The 20,869-nt window shown below is 41.2% G+C and overlaps 1 long non-coding RNA gene across 1 annotated transcript; it reads right to left on the reverse strand.

Annotated features, from left to right (window-relative positions):
• Window positions 1-12,243: 12,243 nt before the first annotated feature.
• LOC147916498 (uncharacterized) lies at window positions 12,244-20,847 on the reverse strand. Its single transcript, XR_015552945.1, has 3 exons — window positions 20,571-20,847; window positions 14,115-14,186; window positions 12,244-13,326 (listed from the first exon to the last, which is right to left on the reverse strand). It is a non-coding gene; the product is annotated as an uncharacterized LOC147916498 (long non-coding RNA).
• Between the last annotated feature and the right edge of the window lie 22 nt (window positions 20,848-20,869).

Below are 20,869 nucleotides of genomic sequence, written 5' to 3' on the forward strand. Positions count from 1 at the left end.
AGGTTTGAAAGCATTCACACCTGAATCCCATGTGTATGTGACTTCGCCTCCCTGAGCATGTTTCATAATTTGTAAAATTGGGATGTTACTAACACTTACCCTACAGGATTCTTGTGACGTTCAAATGAGTTAACATAAAGCAAGTACTTTATCAACTATTCAACTCTGTGTAACATAATTAACACTAATATAATTATAATGTGAATGGTTTTGTGAATGATGATTAACTACTAATCTGACACTGTGGTAAAGTATGTGATTTTATATATTTGTGGTTTTTAAAAATACCTTTCATTGGGTAAGTTTAAAATGTTTTATATGGGGCATCTTAATTTCATACTGCCTTCTGTTAAAAACAAGACAACAGGCTCAAAATGCAGTTGCGTATGCTAAGCCCCATGTCGCCAAACTGAGACTGACTTACAGTTTCTGCTTTCCCGGAAATGGAATCGTAAACCAGGCAATCAGGAATCACCTGATCAGCACTAGTTAGGTGATCTGATAGACCTCTGCCACGCCCTATGGAAAAGTGACCTTGCAATAACCAACCTGCTTTTTTGCCAGTATAACTTCCTTGTTCCCACTCCCTCGTGCCTATAAAAGTCTTTCATTTTTTACAGCTCCTCAGAGCTCCTTTCTATCTGCTAGATTGGATGCTGCCTGATTCAAATTGATTTTTGCTCAAACTCTTAAAAATTTTAATGTGCCTCAGTTTATCATTTAACACTTCCCAGCTGTTGAAGTGGCATAAAAAAAATTAAGGACAAGGGGTCCTTCAGCGATATTTTGAGCACTTACTATGGCCAGGCATTGTGTTAAGTGTTTCACATACAAACACAGTTCATCTTATCCTCTCAATAATCTTAAACAGTAGGTTCAATTGTGATGTCTATTACATGAATGAAGAAATAACGGATTAAGAGAAATAAGTAAATCGCCTGAGAGCATAATATAAATGGTAGAGTTGAACTTAAACCTGGGTTTTTATCACTATGCTGGATTGCCTTCTTTCTTAGGGCAAAGAAGAAAAACTAAGCCAGTTCTAAATCACTTTGGAAATTTAAAAGGATCAAAACTCCTACTATTCATAACACCTCCTACTATTCATGGCTCCTACAGCAGTCATAATACCTCCCTCTCATACCATTAGGTAACTTAAATGCCTAATTAGCAGGCAATAGAGTGCAGCTATTAAAACGATGAGTTTGAATTCCTGCCAAGCTTGTTACTAGCTATGTGACATCTGGTTAATTATTTACTCTATCCTGAGATCTCAGTTGCCTCATCTGTAAAATGGATATAATAGGAGTTTGGTTGAATAAATGACATATTTAAAAAGCACAGAGCAGGGCCGGCCCCGTGGCTTAGCGGTTAAGTGCGCGCGCTCCGCTGCTGGTGGCTCGGGTTCGGATCCCAGGCACGCACTGACGCACCACTTCTCCGGCCATGCTGAGGCCGGTCCCACATACGGCAAATAGAATGATGTGCAGCTATGACATACAACTATCTACTGGGGCTTGGGGGGAAATAAATAAATAAATAAAATATTTAAAAAATAAAAAGCACAGAGCATAATATCTTACAGACAAATATACTTAATGAACGATAGCTATTACTATCAACCAGGAAATCTTTCTGCTTTTATTTTCCTTACTGAACAAATTGATGGTAAACTCAGATGCAAATATGAGGTGTTCTGGTTATGTATTGCTGTGCTGTTATGTATTTCTATATCTATCGGGCTGACTGTCCTTCTGTGTATCATGTAGCTATATTATTTATTGTCTATTTTTCTCTATAAAATAATTCCATCACCATCATCACCACTAATTTTGTCTTTCCAACTAGGCTGCACAGAAGGATTCCATGCACAGTTAACTTCTGTATTTTTCACAGTGCTTAAGCACAGTGTCATACACAAAATAATGACTAGTCCATAAATATTTCTTTTTGATCTTTGTTTTATGAAAATTATATAATTTTTGTTTATTTAAAAAACAAAGCACAAAAAATCCGCAACAAATATTGGCAAACGGAATGCAGCAATACATTAAAAAGATCATACACCACGATCAAGTGGGATTTATACCAGGGACACAGGGATATTTCAACATCCACAAATCAATGTGATATACCACATTAACAAAATGAGGAATAAAAACCACATGATCATCTAAGTAGATGCAGAGAAAGCATTTGACAAGATCCAACATCCATTTATGATAAAAACTCGCAACAAAATGGGTATAGATGGAAAGTACCTCAACATAATAAAGGCCACATATGACAAACCCACAGCCAACATCATACTCAACAGGGAAAAACTGAAAGCCATCCCTCTCAGAACAGGAACAAGACAATGGTGCCCACGCTCACTACTCTTATTCAACATGGTATTGGAGGTTTTGGCCAGAGCAAATAGACAAGAAAAAGGAATAAAAGGAATCCAAATAGGCAATGAAGAAGTGAAACCCTCACTCTTTGCAGACAACATGATTTTATATATAGAAAACCCTAAAGAATCCATCAGAAAACTATTAGAAATAATCAACAACTACAGCAAAGTTGCAGGGTACAAAATCAACTTACAAAAATCAGTTGCATTTCAATACTCTAATAACGAACTCACAGAAAGAGAACTCAAGAATACAATCCCGTTTATAACTGCAACAAAAAGAATGAAATATGTAGGAATAAATTTAACCAAAGAGGTGAAAGACCTATACAATAAAAATTATAAGACATTAATGAAAGAAATTGATAATGACCTAAAGAAATGGAAAGATAGCCCATGCACATGGATTGGAAGAATAAACATAGTTAAAATGTCCAGGGCCGGCCCCGTGGCTTAGCCATTAAGTGTGCGAGCTCCGCTACTGCTGGCCGGGGTTCGGATCCTGGGTGCACACCGACGCACCGCTTCTCAGGCCGTGCTGAGGCCACGTCCCACATACAGCAACTAGAAGGATGTGCAACTATGACATACAACTACCTACTGGGGCTTTGGGGAAAAAAAGGAGGAGGATTGGCAATAGATGTTAGCTCAGAGCCGGTCTTCCTCAGCAAAAAGAGGAGGATTAGCATGGATGTTAGCTCAGGGCTGATCTTCCTCACACACACAAAAATAATAAAATAAAATAAAATGTCCATACTACCTAAAGCAATCTACAGTTTCAATGCAATCCCAATCGGAATCCCAATGACATTGTTCATGGAAATAGAACAAAGAAATCTAAAATTCCTATGGGGCAACAAAAGACCCTGAATAGCTAAAGCAATCCTGAGAAAAAAGAACAAAGCTGGAGGCATCATAATCCCTAACTTCAAAATATACTACAAAGCTATAATAATCAAAACAACATGGTACTGGTACAAAAGCAGACATACAGATCAATGGTATAGAAATGAAAGTCCAGAAATAAAACCACACATATATGGACAGCTAATCTTCGACAAAGGAGTTAAGAACATAGAGTGCAGAAAGGAAGTCTCTTCAATAAATGGTGCTGGGAAAACTGGACAGCCGCATGCAAAAGAATGAAAGTAGACCCTTGTCTTTTGCCATACACAAAAATTAACTCAAAATGGATCAAAGACTTGAAGGTAAGACCTGAAACTATAAAACTCCTAGAAGAAAATATAGGCAGAACAGTCTTTGACATTGGTCTGTCTTGACATGAGTACAGCCATGTTTGGCCACTCCATTGACCTACAGCCACCAGCACAAAAAAGAAATACAAAGCTGCTTTCTGTGTGGTGGGAACTGGCCTTTCTCCCACGGAGAGAGTTGCAAGTTGTACAAGTTGTAACATTTCAAGGCTCTTGGAGCGTCGTAGCCCGGAACTGGCCATCTGTGCCGGGCTGAGACGATAACCAGAGAACAATGCACGTACACAACTACTGGGCTGGGACGTTAGCCAGGGGGCTCAGTGCACGTGCGCCACTGATAACCATTTTGTGCATGGAAACACTAAATGCTTGCTCTGCAAACTCTGTAATTGCTTACTCTGAAAATTACTGATGGTATAAAAACTGCTGGAAACTGAGCCCTGGTGAGAGTTCCACCTGTGGAAGGGACACCTTGCCCAGGACGTGTGATCCTTGCCCAGCCGCGTCGATTGACAGGGCTCTCCCGGCAGTGGGGCGTAAATGTTGTGAGTAATTGATTTGATGTGAAGTAATTGATTTGATATGAAGTAATTGATTTGATGTGTTCTCTTTTTGGTCAACCTGGTGTTTCTCTTTCCGGTTGATTTGTGTCATTTCTCTTCAGCCGATGTGGGTGTTTTCCCTTTCCAGTCGGGCTGATGTTTTTTCCCTCTTAATATTTGACCTATTCGGATCTGTTTGCAGACTATCGCCTTTACTATCCTCTATATAATAAAATATACCTTCAGTCCATTTGTTTGGAGTGGAAAGTGTCTTTTACATCTCCGATCGAATCCCCGAACCTCTCATAACAGGTCTTAGAGGGATCTTTTCAAATTCCATATCTCTTAGATAAGGGAAACAAAAGAAAAAAATAAGCAAGTGGGATTTCATCAGACTAAAGAGCTTCTGCAAGGCAAGGGAAACCAGGATCAAAATGAAAAGACAACCCACCAGCTGGGAGAAGATATTTGCAAATCATATATCCAACAAGGGGTTAATCTCCATAATATATCAAGAACTCATACAACTAAACAACAAAAAAACCAAATAACCTGATCAAAAAAATGGACAGAAGATATGAACAGAATTTTTTCCAAAGAAGATATACAGATGGGTAATAGGCATATGAAAAGATGTTCAACATCACTAATCATCAGGGAAATGCAAATCAAAACTACACTAAGATATCACCTTACACCTGTGAGAACAGCAATAATCACCAAGAGAAAAAATAACAAATGTTGGAAAGGATGTGGAGAAAAGAGAACCCTCATTCACTGCTGGTGGGAATGCAAACTGGTGCAGCATCTATGGAAAACAGTATGGAGATTCCTCAAAAAGTTAAAAATAGAAATACGTTATGATCCAGCTCTCCCACTTCTGGGTATTTATCCAAAGAACTTGAAATCAATAATCCCAAGAGGCTTATGAAACCCCTATATTCATTGGAGCATTATTCACTATAGCCAAGAAATGGAAGAAACCCAAGTGTCCATCCACAGATGATTGGATAAAGAAGATGTGGTATATATATATACAATGGAATACTACTCAGCCATAAAAAAGACAAAATCGTCCTATTTGCAACAACATGGATGGACCTGGAGGGTATTATGTTAAGTGAAATAAGCCAGACAGAGAAAGACAAACACTGTGTGACTTCACTCGTATGTGGAATATAAACTAACACATGGACAGAGAGAACAGTTTGGTGGTTACCAGGGGAAAGGGGGCTGGGGGTGGGCACAAGGAGTGAAGGGACACATTTATATGGTGACTGACAAAAAATAACGTACAACTGAAATTTAACAATGTTATAAACTATTATGACACCAATAATAATTTAAAAAAGCACAGAAAACAACCCAAAAAATACAAAGAGAAAATAAAAAAAATTCTTTCTAATCTCATCTTTCAGAAATAAACATTTCCTTTGTAACGATCATGCCAGTCCTCAAGCTGTCAGATTTCTTTATATACTCTGGATATTAGACCCTTATCAGACATATGATTTGTAAATATTTTCTCCCATTCTGTAGGTTGTCTTTTCACTTTCTTGATAGTGTCTTTTGATGCACAAAAGTTTTTAATTTTGATGAAGTCTAATTTATCTATTTTTTTTTTTGACATTTGTGCTTATGGTGTCGTATCTAAGAAACAGTTGCCTAATCCAACATACACACAAAGATTTATGCCTAGGTTTTTTGCTAACGGTTCTGTGGTTGTAGCTCTTACATTTAGATGGTGATCTGTTCTGAATTAATTTTGTATATGGTGCAAGTAATGGGTCCAAATTCCTTCTTTTACCGGTGGACATCCAGTTGTCCCAGCACCATTTGTTGAAAAGACTACTTTTCTCATTGAATTATCTTTATCACGTTGTCAAAAATCGTTGACCATACAAGCATAGGTTTATATTTGGACTGTCAATTCTATTCCATTGATCTATTCCATATATCCTTTCTGATGCCACTACCACACCATGCTTATTATTGTAGGTTTGTAGATAGTCTTGAAAATGGGAAGTGTGAGTGAGTCCTTCACCTTTGTTCTTCTTTTTCAAGATTGTTTGGCTATTCTGGGTCACTTGTATTTCCACATGAATTTTAGGATTAGCTTGTCCATTTCTACCAAAAGGCAACTGGAATTTTGGTAGGAATTGTGTTGAATCTATACATCAACTTGAGAGTATTGTAATCTTAATGATGTTAAGTCTTCTGATCTATGAACACGAAATGTCTTTACATTTATTTATATCTTTTTAAATTTCTTTCAAAATGTTTAGTTTTAAGAGTATGTCTTACACTTCTTTTGTTAAAATTAGTCCTAATTATTTTATTCTTTTTGATGCTATTGCAAATGGAATTTTTTTCTTAATTTCATTTTCAGATTGTTACTGATAGTGTGTAGAAATAGAATTGATTTTTGTATATTGATCTTGTATCTTGCAACCTTGCTGAACTTGTTAATTCATTCTAATAGATGTTTAGTGGATTTGTTAGAATTCTCTATATACAAGATTAGATCATTTGCATTTCCTTTCCCATCTGGTTGCCTTTTTTCTTTTCCTTGCTTAATTGCCCTGGATAGAATCTCCAGTACAATGTTGATTAGAGGTGACTAGAAGTGATGAGTGATGAGAACAAGAACAGAGATGTCTTATTCCTGATCTTACGGGAAAAATATTCAGTCTTTCATCATTAAGTAGGATGTTAGCTGTGGGTTTTTCATAGATGCTCTTTATCAGATTGAGGAGCTTCCCTTCTATTTCTAGTTTGTTGAATGTTCTTACCATAAAGAGGTGTTTGATTTTGTGAAATGCTTTTTCTATGTCTATTGTGATGATTGTGTGGTTTTGTTTTTTATGCTATTGATATAGTGTATTACATTAATTGAGTTTCATATGTTAAACCAACCTTGCATTCCTGGGATATATCGCATTTGAACATGGTGCATATCTTTTTTGTATATTGCTGAATATGGCTTGCTAGTATTTTGTTGAGGATTTCTGTGTCTCTATGCATAAAAGATATTGGTCCATAGTTTTCTTCTGATGTTTTTCTCTGGCTTTAGTATCAGAATAATACTGGCCTTATAACATGTTATGAAGAGTTTCCTCTTCTCTTTTCGGGAGAGTTTATGAAGAATTAATATGAATTCTTCTTTAAATGTTTGGTAGAATTCATCAGGGAAGCCATATTGGTCTGGGTTTTGCTTTGTGGTTGTTTTTGAATGCTAATTCAGTCCTTTTACTTATTATAAGTCTCCAAAGGTTTTCTATTTCTTCTTGAGTTACTTTTGGTAGTTTGTGTCTTTCTTGGAATTTTTCCATTTCATTTACAAAGCCATGTCTTTTTGAAGCCAAAGACCAGTTCTCTTCCCATTACATTATGTAGTCTCTTGCTATTGGTATTCTTTTTTTTTGGTGAGGAAGATTGGCCCTGAGCTAACATCTGTGCCAATCTTCCTCTTTTTGCTTGAGGAAGATTGTCACTGAGCTAACATCTGTGCCAATCTTCCTCTACTTTATATATGGGATGCCACTGCAGCATGGCTTGATGAGCAATGGGTAGGTCTGTGCCCAGGATCCAAACCCACGAACCCCGGGCCGCCAAAGTGGAGCACATGAACTTAACCACTACACCACTGGGCCAGCCCTGTTATTGGTATTCTTTGAAAGATATCTTTGTTCTGTTTCTGAAGCATTTAAAGGAAGGTAAGTCTCATTTATTGTATTTCCCATGAATCTATAGACACTATTAGTCAAACTTTTTTTATCCAAATGTTGTAATTCTTTCTTTTTGGATATTGTACTAGGCTGTTTCAAATCAATGCAACTGATATTTTTGAGCATCTTCTCTGTGCAAGTCACATAATTCTCTTTCTAAAGACTCCTCCTTCATTTTTAACTCCTTCATAGAATCCTCTTTTGCCTCCATTTCAATTCAATTCAGAAAGCATATATTGAGTTTTTGTATGTGCCAGTAGCTGTGCAAAGTGGCAAATGTAGAATACTAATATTTAGAAGAAGCAAACAGTCCAATGGGTGAAACACATGCAAAATGATGAATGCTGAACACCGTGAAAAGTACTATGAGACGTAAAGACTAGGGTCAATAAAGGCTCAAAGAAAGGAGCAATCACCTCTCTCTATGGAGGTTAGAGAATGCTTCACAGGCAAACTTAAGTAGGAGCTCATCACATTAATGTACAGGAAGAGAATCAAGAGCATTCATAGCAGATGGCACAGGGTATGCAAGGTCAAGATAGTATGACATGGCATGTTCTTGGAACTGTGTAAGATTCCGAGGAGGAGAGATGGGAGATGAGACTGAGGAGGTGGACTGAGGCCAAGTCTTGCAGGGCTTTCTATGTTATAGATTAGAATGTGATATGATCCAGTTGGAGATCAAGAGTATTGATACATTTTTTTTTTCTTGCTGAGGAAGATCCACCCTGAGCTAAAATCTGTTGCCAATCTTCCTCTTTTTTGCTTGAGGAAGATTAGCCCTGACCTAACATCTGTGGTGTAGGTCCGTGCTTGGGATCTGAACCCATGAACCCAGGTCACCAAAGTGGAGTGCGTGGAACTTTAACCACTCGGCAATGGGGCAGGCCCCAAGAGTATTGATACATTTTAAATAGTAGGATAACATGATTGAATCCTTCATTCATATAACAAATTACTACACACCTCCCTTGTGCCAATGATTGTGATAGGTTCTGGGTTCAGAGGGGCAGTGTGACACTGAGCAGAGGTTAAGAGCACTGATTTTGGAGCCAAATTTTCAGGGTTTGAGTCCTGGCTCCATTGTTACTAGCTTCATGACCTTGGACAAGTTACTTAACCCCTCTGAATCTCATTTTCCTCACCTATAAAATACAGATAAGTATAGAATCTGACTTTTAGTGTTGCTATGAGGATAAATCTAGTAGTACACACAAAACACTTAGAAGAGTTTGCTATCATTATTATTGTTACAGTCTTGAATGAAAGCACTCACTGTCTGTCTTTGTGAATCTTACATCCTAGTGGGGAAGGTAGAAAATGAAGTAATAACCCAAATGAATATATAATTACAAATTCGCTATTATAAAAATTTTATGAAAGAGTCAAAGAGGTGCTTTGACAGAGAATAACAGGTAAGTGGGAGGGATACCTCCTTTATTGAGAGTGACCAAAGGAGGTGATATTGAATCAGAAGTCTGAAGATTCTGGCAAACACTTTCTTCTCTAGACATTTTACCTAAGCCCATAACTTCAATTTCCACCCCTCTGTGACTGTGTCTTAGTCTGTTCAGGCTACTACAACAGAATATAGTAGTCCCTCCTTATTCATGGGGATATGTTCCCGGTGAATGCCTAAAACCATGAATGGCACCGAACCCTGTCTATACTATGTTTTTTCTTATACATACACAACTATGACAAAGTTTAATTTATAAATTAGTCACAGTAAGAGATTAACAACAACAATAATAAAATAGGGTAATTATAACAATATACTGTAATAAAAGTTACTGTAGATCTTAGTAACCTCAGCATATGATTTTTTTTCCTTTCCTTAAGTCAAGAACTTTCACCTTTTCACTTAAAGGAGGCACTTTATGGCTCCTCTTTGGCATATCTGAATTGCCAGCATCACTACTCTTGCACTTTGGAGCCATTATTGAGTAAAGTAAAGGTTACTTCAACACAAGCACTGTGATCCTTTGACAGGTGATTTGATAACTGAGACAGCTAAGTGGCTAAGGGGCAGGTCATGTATACAGTGTGGATACACTGGACAAAGAGATGATTCATGTCCTGGGTGGGATGGAGTGGGATAGCATGAGATTTCATCATGCTACTCAGAATGGCATTCAATTTAAAATGTATGAATTATTTCTGGAATTTTCCATCTAATATTTTTGGACCGTGATTGACTGTGGATAACTGAAACCATGGAAAGTGAAATCATGAATAAGGGGGGACTACTGTACCATAGACTGAGTGGCTTATAAACAACAGAAATTTATTTCTCCCAGTTCTGAAGGCTGGAAAGTCTAAGATCAAGGCACCAGTGGATTCCATGCCTGGTGGGGCCCGGCTTCCTGGTTGGTAGATGGCCATCTTCTCCTGTATCCTCACATGGCAGAAGGGGTGAGGGAGCTCTCTAGGACCTCTTTTATAAGCATATCATTCATGAGGGCTCCCCCCTCATGACCTAATCACCTCCCAAAGGCTCCACCTCCTAATCCCATCATCTTTTGAGGGTTAGGATTTCAATAGATGAATTTTCAGAGGACACAAATATTTAGTCTGTAGCATTCCACCCTGGCCCCCCCCCCAATTCATGTCCTTCTCACATGCAAAACACATTCATTACATCCCAACAGCCCCAAAAGTCTTAACTCATTCCAGCATGAACTCTAAAGTCTAAAATCCAAAGTCTTATCTATATGTCATCTAAATCAGATGTGGTTAAGACTCAAGGTATGATTCATCATGAGGCAAATTGCTCTCCAGCGGTGAGTCTGTGAAACCAACATGCTATGTGCTTCCAAATTACAATGGTGGGACAGGCACAAGATAGACAGTCTCATTCCAAAAGGGAGAAATAGGAAAGAAGAAAGGAATGGCAGGTCCCAGGTAAATCCAAAACCTAATGAGTCAAACAACATTAAACCTTAAGGCTCAAGAATAATCCTCTTTGGCTGGATGCTCTGTCTTCCAGGCCCACTGGGGCTGCAGTCCTACCTCCATATCTCCCCACTGGGGTCAGGTGCAGGTGCCTCTGCAAGTCTGGGGTCATTGCAGTGCCCTGCCCCACCTCTGCTGGACATTGCTCGCTCTAATGGTGGCTCTCTGTGGTGGCACTGCCCTTTGAAATCTAAGTGACGGCAGTCATGCCCTGAGCCCTTGCACTCTGTGTGCAGGTGGAGACAATGCAGTACTTTTTTTCTTTTTTTTTTTTGTGAGGATGATCAGCCCTGAGCTAACATCCATGCCAATCTTCCTCTTTTTGCTGAGGAAGACTGGCCCTGGGCTAACATCCATGCCCATCTTCCTCCACTTTATATGGGATGCCGCCACAGCATGGCTTGACAAGCAGTGCGTAGGGCCGTGCCTGGAATCTAAACCTGCGAACCCTGGGCCACTGAAGCAGAGCGTGCGAACTTAACCTCTATGCCACCAGGCCGGCCCCTGGGATCTCTTTTAAAAGGGCACTAATCCCATTTGTGAGGGCTCTGCTCTCATGACCTAATCACCTCCCAAGGTCCCCACCTCCAAATACCATCACACTGGCAGTTAGGTTTCAACATATGAATTTGTGGGGCACACGAATATTTAGTCTGTAGCAGAGTGACTCACATATGTACTGCTCTGGTCTTGACCTTTCTCCTGAACTTCATACCTTTTATCCAACTGTTTCTTGCACTTTTATACCTTAAGTTCTCTCAGAACCACAAGCTCAGTATGTAAGTGAACATAAGTGGCACCATCTTGTTACACTAAATGACCCCAGCCCCTCCTCTGTGTGACTACTTGCTGCTCTGCGCATACTCTAAAATAATTCACATGCTCTCCTGATTTATGGCCTCCACTTACACATGTACTCCCCTATAGCTCGATAAATTAACTTTGTTTTGAGCTTATCCCCACGAACAGGCTGACCACAGGTGGGAAACACACCTGCAAGGTATCCATCACAGCTGACAGAAGAATGGAATAATGTGGTGCCTGGAGCCCATCATGCCTAGAAACCAACATCTCTGGACCCCCTCCTCACTGCCCATTTTCCCTATATAACTACCTCAAGATTCTGTAATTCTTGATGATGGTTTTTTTTAGACATTAGTCTGTCACCTTCCCAATTATGCCTGCTAATCAAATTAAAGCTTCCTTTCTCGATCTCTAATTCGTTGTGATTGATTGGTTCAGATCATGAGGAGCAGAGCAAGCCCATTGCTCGGTATCAAGTATATCTCACCAAACTCTTTATCCTATCTTCTTCTTAATTAATGACTATAAGGAAAATATCACTCTAACAACTTATTTTTGTTTTGTCTCAGGGGGACAAATTAATGCTCAGAGACTGAGATTCCGTCTTTGCCAATAATTTATTTAACACAGGTTCACTGTGGTAATTATAATAATTTCACAAGCCAATAGCATACAGGATAATGTTTCTTAATAAGCCAATAAAGAAATAACATACTCCAAACCAATGATAGATTAATCACACTATTGTTCCACGGTAAGGGGAGATGAATATAATAAAGTCCAAATTTGGGGGCTGGCCCCGTGGCATAGCGGTTAAGTGCCTGCGCTCCACTGTTGGTGGCTTGGGTTTGGATCCCGGGTGCACACCAATGCAGCATGTCAGGCCATGCTGTGGTGGCGTCCCACATAAAGTGGAGGAAGATGGGCACAGATGTTAGCCGAGGGCCAGTCTTCCTCAGCACAAAGAGGAGGACTGGCATGGATGTTAGCTCAGGGCTGATCTTTCTCACAAAAAAAATAAATAAAAATATAAAATAAAGTCCAAATTTAGTTGAGGGGTACCTTTCTATGAGTTGGTCCTCAGGAGAGATGGCTAAGCCAATTGAGAGCCGATATCCAGCTGCCAGTGCAAAGTGAACATCCCTAGTTGCTAGAGCACGTTACTAGGGAATGGCAGTGCCAGTGCTGGCAGGCAAGATGATCTCCCTCATGGGCCACTGCACAGTTTTCACCACTGCTGGTGAAAGAGTTGTCTTTACTGAGGCAGGAGCTAATGCCCCAAGGTCTTCTGAGAGCTATTTAGATGAGCGAAGGGTAGCCTTGCCCAGACCGAACACTCGGGTAGTCCTCACAAATTCTCAGTATTTATAGTCTAAATGTCCTGGGGCCAGTCTGGTGGCGCAGTGGTTAAGTGTGCCCGCTTCGCTTCAGCAGCCTGGGGTTCGCAGGTTCGGATCCCGGGCGTGTACCGACTCACTGCTTGTCCTGGTGTAGAGTCTTATTTAACTCACCAGGAGGCGAGCCCACTTGGTTCCGTACCACAGTGACAGTTTAACCTTGTACTGAGAGAAAGAGGTTCAGAATCTTTCCTATAATGTTCACCTCTGTTTTGTTCTAACTTGTTTTCTTCTTCAGACCACTGTGGATATTCATTGTAACTTGGTTCATTTCATATGAAAATAATTCCCCTATGGAGAGATGAGGGAGTAAATAAAAGAGCATGCAGGGTTATTTGTTCTTGACTTGTCACCCTAGGAATTAGAGTGAATCTGCTTAATTCAGTTCCTCTTTCCCAATATTGAGCAGTTTACCTCATCATAAGCAAAAGCACTCAACACAATTCCATTTTTGTCACCTTTGTTGTCTGCAGCCTTCCAAGCCACAAAGGGGTTTATACCCTTGATTTTCCCTGGAGCTTTATAAAGCTGCCAGAACCCTTTGTCTTATGATCTCCCCTGTGTTAATTATTTAAGTCTATTTACTGTGACTTTACTCTCTACCTGCCAGTGATAACCTCTGCGAGTTCACTGCTCTTTCATAAACCTTGACACTGTGTTCTCTGATTACTGCCAAATCTACCCCTATTGTGCAACGGTAAAAACAGTTGCATGTTGAAGACCAATGTGCAGAGAAGAGACTAGAATAAGGCCAAAAAATGATAGATAGGTCTTTTACTCAGTTCTCTTTACCATCCATGCCCAGGGTTATATTCATGACCTTGATATCCCCAGTAACTGCCCTGCAGCCCAACCCCAGCTAGGAGCCTCCCACACCCACCCCTACCCTGCCAGCTCACCTTCTTGAGTGTGCCCACTACAGTAACTACTTGACTGGTGTCCTTCGATCAGATCACCTGACTCTTCCACTTCCAATCACCTATTACCTGACTCAGTTTCTCCCTCTCTTTACTCAGCTTAGATCCCATACCCCTCATTGTAATCATTCTTCTGATTCTTACGCCCTCCATTGGACTCACCTGGTGGAGATCCAGCCCTCATTAAATCTTGCTCTGTTCTATGCTGTGCTTGCACCAAGAAGCTGAGCATTCCTGAAAACAAATAAACAAACTCAACCGTGCAGACTGATTTCATGAACACAAATCTCAGATGCATGTTAAGTATTCCCTGGGAGGAAATTTCCTGTTTCCTTTCCCACCCTCTGAAAGAGGCCATAGCACATGTTGTCTTCTCTCTTCAATCTGTCTATACTCTCTTTCCCACCTTCACTCTCAGTTGATGAATCGGCCTCAACTGAGAAAAATAGAAGCAATCACAATGAAGGCTTTCATCTTCCAACTACCAAACTGATCAAACTCTCTGCACCTGACCCCAGGCTCACTGCCTCCTCTTCTGTTTCTGTGACCCCAGGCTCACTGCCTCCTCTTCTGTTTCTGTGACCCCAGGCTCACTGCCTCCTCTTCTGTTTCTGTGACCCCAGGCTCACTGCCTCCTCTTCTGTTTCTGTGACCCCAGGCTCACTGCCTCCTCTTCTGTTTCTGTGACCCCAGGCTCACTGCCTCCTCTTCTGTTTCTGTGACCCCAGGCTCACTGCCTCCTCTTCTGTTTCTGTGACCCCAGGCTCACTGCCTCCTCTTCTGTTTCTGTGACCCCAGGCTCACTGCCTCCTCTTCTGTTTCTGTGACCCCAGGCTCACTGCCTCCTCTTCTGTTTCTGTGACCCCAGGCTCACTGCCTCCTCTTCTGTTTCTGTGACCCCAGGCTCACTGCCTCCTCTTCTGTTTCTGTGACCCCAGGCTCACTGCCTCCTCTTCTGTTTCTGTGACCCCAGGCTCACTGCCTCCTCTTCTGTTTCTGTGACCCCAGGCTCACTGCCTCCTCTTCTGTTTCTGTGACCCCAGGCTCACTGCCTCCTCTTCTGTTTCTGTGACCCCAGGCTCACTGCCTCCTCTTCTGTTTCTGTGACCCCAGGCTCACTGCCTCCTCTTCTGTTTCTGTGACCCCAGGCTCACTGCCTCCTCTTCTGTTTCTGTGACCCCAGGCTCACTGCCTCCTCTTCTGTTTCTGTGACCCCAGGCTCACTGCCTCCTCTTCTGTTTCTGTGACCCCAGGCTCACTGCCTCCTCTTCTGTTTCTGTGACCCCAGGCTCACTGCCTCCTCTTCTGTTTCTGTGACCCCAGGCTCACTGCCTCCTCTTCTGTTTCTGTGACCCCAGGCTCACTGCCTCCTCTTCTGTTTCTGTGACCCCAGGCTCACTGCCTCCTCTTCTGTTTCTGTGACCCCAGGCTCACTGCCTCCTCTTCTGTTTCTGTGAATGGTGTTGCTGCTCCTACCTCACAGCACCTCCCACACTAGTCCCTGGATCCCATCCCTTCCTGCCCCTCCAGGCTTTTCAAGAACTTCTCTTTTGCAATGATTCCCTCTTCCTCCTGTTGGAGCTGATTTTTAAACAGCAAATAGTTCTCTGCCCTGGAAGGCAAGTCCTTATCCAGAGCTCTAGGGGTCAGCTCTGTGACAGTCTTATTGAATCATTTTCTGGCCTTCGAGGAAGAAAAACTTTTCCTCTACCATACTATGTTGAGTAATTGGAGTTCTGTTAATTAAACAGAAAAAAAAACATATTAGCAAGAGAAAAGACAGATTTTTATTTACGTATGCACAAGAGTTCACAAAAACCTGTGATTCAAGGAGAAGGTTAGAATTTGGGGTTTTATATACCATTTTACTAGGGGTAAAGGAGAGGAAGAAGGACACATAGGAAAACAAATGACTTTTAGGAAAAATAAATGGGCCCTTAGGAGAATAGATGAGAGATACGATAGTTTTGTGATAATGTCTGTGACAATCTTTCCTGGTTGCAAAACTCCTGAAACTCCTGGGGAGATGATTTATGACAACTGAGTTTTTTGGGAGGTTCTGCTTTTACGTGGACAAGGGAGTTCAGAAAAAAGCCTATTCTCAAGTTCCTTCAGCTTAAAATAATTGTTATGCTACAGCACCATATTCTGGACCCCTTCACAGCACTGTGCTGAATCATTCTCCTTGGCATCCAAACATTCTTTTATCTTAAACAACAACAAACTCTGTCTTAATCACATCCCTCTCCACCTACCACTCCATTTCTCAACTCCCCTTCACAGGAGCCAGAGGGATATTTTAAAAACAAAAATCAGATCCTGCCAGTGTCCTGATTAATTCACTCCAGGCTTCTTGTTGCACTTAGAATAAAATCCAAACTCCTTGCCCTCTGCTGCAAAGTTCTACATGATGTGATCTCTGCCTGCCTCTCTGCTCACGTTTAATCCCTCTCTCACCAGGACAACTATGTCTTCCATAGAAATTAAACATAGAACCTAATTTCTTTGAGACTTATGAACAGTGGAAATATACGATATCTCTTTGACACAAATGCATAAGAGACAAGGAACAAACCAAACAAGATTTACTAATTTTATAGAATTGGGAAAATCATTTGAAGATTGTGCCTTGAGTATATTAAATGCTATTTTAATGACATGATAGTGTTAATGCAGCTTCGTTGGGTAACCTAGGGATCTGATTTTCAGGGTCAGCCACTTGGTATTTGCAAGAGCCAAGTAACAGACCCGGAGCTGATTTTCAAACAGCAAGCAGCTCTCTGCCATGGAAAACACAGTCCTGCTCCAAAGGCCTAGGGGTTTTGCTCTGTGAATTCCACACAGCTTCCTTATCCACCATGGATAACCCTTGACCAATGGATCTGCAGGGCCATAAGGACCAAGAGGCAGCCTGCAGCACAGCCTGGACCTGACATTGAGTGCTCTGTTACTCTGGCAAGACTCAAACTGGTAGCATTCCAAGTTAAACCAGTAACGTGTCAAAAGAATATTCCCAACAGTTGTATTTGTGTATTTGCCACCCGCAAACTCCAAAGAAGCCATGACATATTGTCCCTCTTTCGTAGTAGTAGTGGTGGAGGGTATAAAGTGCAAACTTTACCTAGAATTTTACCACCACCTAGATTCTACAATTCATGTTTACTATGTCACACCCTTTAAGCATTTGTCCACTTATCTTTACATTTCACAAATCTACAGACATAAGACTAGCACATACTTATTCTCAGTATTTAATGGTAAAATTTAAACGTGTTGCAAGTACAATAAAACATAAAAATTATATACTCATGTACTACTTGAATGTGGATTCCTCAAAGTGATTACCAGTAATTTGTCTATTTCCCCAGATAGGCTAGCATATGTAAACAGGAGGGCACTTGTGCATGTGATGTCCTCCATATAAAATCTCTTGGAGTGAGAAGGGAGGGGACCAACCGGCAGGGTGCTGGGCCTCATGAATGAGCCCTAGTCTCTGCTTCAGCTGACCTTCAACCAGGACAGGAAAAGCTTGCTGGCATCAATGAGGAATCCTGCCTGGCATTTCCTTCAGAGGGAAAAATATTGAGGCCCATCTTCAAAATTGGTAGCCGACATTTGTATGGGACTGAATCTGGCTCAAGGAAGAATATGGCCTGGAGTTCCCTCACCCTACTAGAGGGACACTGCCATATTCTCTATATACTCCCAGCTCTTAATATGTAGAGTATGATTTTTCCATGTGCTACTATGGCACTTTTAACCCATCCCTTCTTTGGACATTAACATCCCACTTTGGACATTAAGTTTACTAGTAATCCCAGCCACAAAGCTACAAAGGGAATTCCAGCTTTCTGGAATGCTCCACACATAATCTCAATGAATATTCCAATGGTTGGGGACCATCGTACTACCAAAGGTTTGACTATTGCAACCTGTGTTGAGACTGTCTAGAGACTTGGCCGTTAAAGAGATTTTAAAAGGGCACAAAGATTCTTAAAGGGGAAGGGGGTCTCTTCAACAGGGAGAATTAAGCCTCTTTTAATTTATAATTTGCCCATTTAATTTGTATTTGCCTAGTGGTATAGCCATTTAGTGGCTAAATCAGTGGGCTAGCAGTCTGCTAAATCCCTTTAGCAAGCTATGGGTAAATACGGAATAGTTAACCATATTCAAATCACTTTTCTGTACCAGAAGGAACGTCCTTTTGGGAATGCTCCTGTTTTTAGGAACACAGCCCTCTTGTGTGTATACTCATGATGGCCTAAGTGCCCACTCTAAAAAGTTGTGCATTTTACACTCTTACCGGTATTTTGTGCTGACCTTTTCCCCTCCACCCCTGTTAACTTTAGGTGAAAGGGATCTGTCACTTTTGATAAATTCACATTAACTCTTAAAAATAAAGGTATTGCATTCAATATAGAAGATGCCCTGGGCCCGCCCGTGGCATATCGGTTAAGGGCGCACACTCCGTTGCTGGCGGCCTGGGTTCCGACACCTGGCGCCCACCGACACACTGCTTGTCAGGCCATGCTGTGGCGGCATCCCACATAAAGTGGAGGAAGATGGGCACAGATGTTAGCTCAGGGCCAGTCTTCCTCAGCAAAAAGAAGAGGATTGACATGGATGTTAGCTCAGGGTTGATCTTCCCCACATAAAAAATAAAAAATAATCATAAAAAAAAAAAAGATGCCCTACCCAAAGTATTAACAAATGAAAAGCACATATCCTTTAATAGACAGGAGAAATGGAAGGTGGAAAGATAGGGACGGGAACTTATACTTCTGGAGGTATGTCCGGATAGTTCTTATGTTACTCCTTGCAGCCCTGCTAGCATATGCTGTAGTTTTGACTTGATGTAAACCCTTGTTTCTAAGCTCTTTCTCTACCTATAAATATCAATGAGAGGTTATAAATGGAAACTTATGGAACTCACCAAAAAGAAAAAAATTACTGACTTAAAATGTGGAAACAAAATGCGTTTTGTTTTTCAACTAGCTGTTAAATAAGCTAACTTTGTTTCTTCCATATAACGCTAGGAGACTATCAATTAAAACTTTGGCAAATACTTATTTTCAACAGCAAAAGAACATTCTTTGAAATCTCTTTCACCTAACACATAGTAACATTTGCAACGATTATCCTTGAATAACTTCCTTGTCTAACAAAAAACCCGAGAGTCAACAAGACCTGTTTTGTTTTTGTTTTTTAAAGATTTTATTTATTTATTTATTTTCCTCCCAAAGCCCCAGTAGATAGTTGTACGTCATAGCTGCACATCCTTCTAGTTGCTGTATGTGGGACGCGGCCATGCCAGAGAAGCAGTGCGTCAGTGCGCGCCCGGGATCCAAACCCCGGGCCGCCAGCAGTGGAGCGCGCGCACTTAACCGCTAAGCCACGGGGCCGGCCCTGTTTTTTTTTTTTTTTTTTAAATAAATGTTCTGTTAGAGGATGGTTTGTTGGGCTTTCTGAATGTCTGATCATGTCCAGTCCCATTCTGGAATACACTGCGTTGAGATTCCATTGACTGCACGGAGGACATGCTTGGCTCTTTGTACAAAAGACTCAGTTTGATTTTTGGTTCCTGCCTTGCTGATGCAAGCTACATTATAGATTTATTTATTATTCAGCTACAGATGAACTATGACCTGTGTAGACAGTTGTTACATGGACTGTTGCATACAGTATGGGTTAGGAAGACTCTTACCGAAACCTGTACAAGGGTTCCACTGTGGTAGTTCTATATCTCTTTGAATAGCACTGTAGCTGCATTAGTAGATTCCCTAAGGGAGGGAGGTGAGAGGGAAGAGAGAACTTGATTTACTGAACACTTACGTGTGCCATACATCCTGCTAGCAGGACTGCATAAGAGTTTTTTCTTTTTCTCCATTTTATGTCTAATTGACTCCTATTGTTCCTTCAGATCTGTCTCAAGTGGTACTTCCTAAGGGGAGCTTTGCCAGACTTGACCAAATCTCCCTATCATAAATTCTCAGAGCACCATGAATCTCCCTTCATAACATCGATAATAGTTGCAACTTGACATTTATTTGTGTGATTACTTTTACCAATATCTATCTCCCCAACTAGCCCGCAGACTCAAGAGGGCAGTGCTCCTGACTGATTCTGCTCATCTTTGTACTCACAGTACCAACTACAGTGCTTGCACACATCAGGTGTTCAACAAATATTTATGGAACAAATGCATGGTTAAGAATTGGAGCTTACAGTCATACAGCTCTAAATTTGAATCCTGGTGTGGTAGGCTGAATAATGACTCAAAGGGTATCCGGTCCTAAACCCCGGAACCTGTAAATGAAACCTAATTATGGAAAACGGGTCTTTGCAGATATAGTCAAGGATTCTGAGATTGTGAGATGATCCTAGATTATACAGGCGAGCACTAAACGAAATCACAAGTGTCCTCATAAGAGAGAGTCAGAGAGAGAACTGATACAAACAGAAAAGGGGAAGGCAATATGACATTTGGAGTGCTGCAAAACGCTGCGACCACAAGCCACAGAACGACAGCAGCCACCAGAAGCTGGAAGAGGCAAAGAACGGATTTCTTCCTGAAACCACTTATTACTCAGATATGACTAAGAAGCACATGGTTCACACCTTCAGCTGCCAGTAATCCCTTCCTGGCGGAGAAACTAGGACAACGAACTTCTCTCACTTCCTTCTCTTTCCTCTTCCCCTTGCAGTTCCTTGTCTTCTTTTACTTCCTCCTTTCTCTTCTGTTTTCTCGAACTTTCGCCCCGCCTCGTCCCAAGTAAGCTCGCGCAAATTGAGAACTGGAAGATGGCAGGCCGATACGCCGCCGGCACGGTGTTTGCTTTGCGGCGCGGCCGTAAAGCGCCGTCACGCACCGGGGTCGTCCCTGGGCCGGGTCGCTGTGCCGCCGGCAGCTGGCGCTG

Source organism: Ceratotherium simum, chromosome 8 (assembly GCF_057802395.1).
Source record: "Ceratotherium simum simum isolate JZ-2026a chromosome 8, ASM5780239v1, whole genome shotgun sequence".
In the NCBI taxonomy this organism is placed as follows: Eukaryota; Metazoa; Chordata; class Mammalia; order Perissodactyla; family Rhinocerotidae; genus Ceratotherium; species Ceratotherium simum.